Here is a 2,633-nt window from a genome sequence, read left to right as displayed (position 1 = left end):
CCTGGATTAAATCTCCAGGAGACTGCCGAGAGTCACCCAGGAGATAAATTATATTCAATGTTGAATCTGATGTATACAGTAGTCCAGTGGGTTTTTAAAAATGTAACAGCAATGTGCATTTGCCTTCCTGACAAAGTCTCTGCACTGTAATTAACGTCAGTATGCCATGTGATGAAACCTCCTGGAACAGATTCAAACAGAGCTGGCAACTCTAGGACACACCCATAGGGGTGAATGGGTTGTCTCATTCTTGTAGGAACTTTCCCTAACATTAGTTTCTGAAACTCTCTCTCTATGCTATGCTATGCTGTATATTTCAAGCACAGCATACTGGGATCAGGCATGTTCCCTGCTTCTCAGGAAACAGCTATGCTCTAATCTTCAGTGAGGGGGAGAGAATGCAACATTGAGACAAAGTAAAACAGCATCTTACTAGAAATGGGTTGTGGAGTTCCTTTCATTCTGTTTTAAGTGAAAACAAGTGAGCTGTTTCACTCCAAAAAGAAAAACTGACCCAAGGACCTGAGATTCGATAGCATTCAGCAAGTCATCAAAAAATTAGGAAGTGGCATTTTAGGCAACCCCTTTAGAACATTCAAGGAATTGCTGAGCAAAACATCCGAGGAATATTTTTTCTTTCATAATACATTGAAAACTGCCACACAGTCCTGCTTCCATATAGTTTTTTTTTTCTTTTTTTTAAACAAAGTGAAAGCAATTGACCTGCTTGGTCCCTTGCTTATGACTAGAATTTCACACTGAAACATCATCTTGGTGCCAGAAGCATACAGAAAGACGTTAATCAGGTACAGGGGAAGGGGCAAAAAGAATGCTTGCAGAAAGAAAGGATGTTGGGTTTTTTTTTATAAGGAGTTACAGTGATATTCTCTCCTCTTGGGAATGACTACAATACCGGAACTGTTTAACAACTTTATCAGTTTTAGGAAGAAATTTACATTTCTTCTAAAAAATTAAGTTGCATGTGAATGGTTATGCTGTTAATAGCAATTTCAAGTTTTTAAAAACAGAATCTGAAGTTGTAACTATATCTACTTCTTATACATCTTAACTCAGAATATTTGGTGATCTTCTCTTCTACAGTACTTTGGCCAAAAGCATTACACATTACAGCCAACAAGGAAGAATGTGAACAGAACACAGATGTTTGATTTTTAAACTCTGTTGGGGTGGTAGCGTGCAGCAAAAGGAAAGAAAAGTATGCTTGAATCCCACCTTTAGTAAGAAAGATTGCCACATGTTTAGGCATTCAATTTCAATATGTAGACTTAGCTCGCTGACAGCCACCAATGTTAACAGGAGAGGCGCAACACAGGCCCTCTGCAATACCCATGATAACTTCTGTAGGTTACATCTGACTCATTTGAGTCAATACATTAAAAATACATTTGAGTGGGAGCAAACTCCCTATAGGTTAAACTTGGAAGAGACGTAATTTATTCCAGCATCTTGCCCTTCACCAGCAGAAAATACCAGTCACATGACATGATGTTAAGTTGTGGATGATGAAATGCAGAGAGTCAGTTTTATGTGAGAGAGAAGTCAGGATTTAAACCTGTGCTACAGGAGGCAAAGGCAAATGTTGTCCCCTCATTGTCACCTACTGCCCTCATTAATCAAATTTTATTTTTCAGGGTAGTTCCGAGAGTGGCCTGGAAAGAGAGGTATCCTCAAACATTAAAAAATAAAAACACACATTTGTAAAAAAGGAACGAATAGGGCCAACCCTTTACAAACTGAGTTCCTTAACATTCAGTAAGTGACTTAATATTCAAAGGAATTAATCACCCTGAAGCCTCACTGAAGTCAGCGAAAGCTGTAGCTTTGAAAGTTAGGCCTTTACAAGCACCAAAATATGGTTTTGGGAGCCCTAATTTCTACCTTAAAGTTTTCAAATTTCGTCCCAAGAACTTTTGGCTTACACGAATTGGAGATAGTTTGTCTAAATTCCTTAATAACTGACAATAAAGTTCAGAAAATTGCTTTTCTACAAGATGCATCATCAAACTTTCCTATAAATGGTACCTTCCATACTCTGATCATGCAGGTGGGATGGAACAGGATTTTATGTTCATAGAAATGTGGCTTCACGGGTTTCAGTAAAATAAATATTCTTCTCAGCCGGGTTTTAGATTAGATAAAACCAAGTTATCCTGAGCAACAAGTAATCAAATTCATTACTACAACATATCCAGTAACAAGACCACTATGCAGTCCTTTTAGCCAAGTCAATCTGAATAGCAGTGATTATCATGTAAAACAGGACTTGAGAATGGTAAGTCAGTTGTAGAAGTGAGCTGTAGGGTAAGTGTGGCCACATTTCACAGAGAACTCTTGTAACACTAACACAAAAATGAGTCATCAATCATTAGATTATGACAGTATTTTAAAATCAGAATTCAGAACACTAGCACAGGCTCTATATCTGGGGGGAGTACAGGGTTGTAGGCAAAGGGGCACATTACTAAAGGGTAGATGCATGTTATGTGGTAAAATACTGCAAGACTAGGGAACAGTTCCCATTCAGAAACTGGTGTGGCTGCACTGGTGCTGATCCAAAACTGCAGAGAACTGAATTGCTCAATGTTTACTTTCAGTTCAAGCAGTAGTAAACC

The 2,633-nt window shown here is 38.3% G+C and overlaps 1 protein-coding gene across 1 annotated transcript in view; it reads right to left on the bottom strand.

Annotated features, from left to right (window-relative positions):
- PTDSS1 (phosphatidylserine synthase 1) overlaps positions 1-2,633 on the bottom strand; it is a 47,302-nt gene that overhangs the window by 24,435 nt on the left and 20,234 nt on the right. The window lies entirely within an intron of this gene.

The sequence above is a fragment of the Alligator sinensis genome, unplaced genomic scaffold, assembly GCF_000455745.1.
Source record: "Alligator sinensis unplaced genomic scaffold, ASM45574v1 scaffold191_1, whole genome shotgun sequence".
NCBI lineage: Eukaryota > Metazoa > Chordata > Crocodylia > Alligatoridae > Alligator > Alligator sinensis.
The sequence above is the reverse complement of the archived record's forward strand: the minus strand, read 5'-3'. Positions and strand labels throughout refer to the sequence as shown.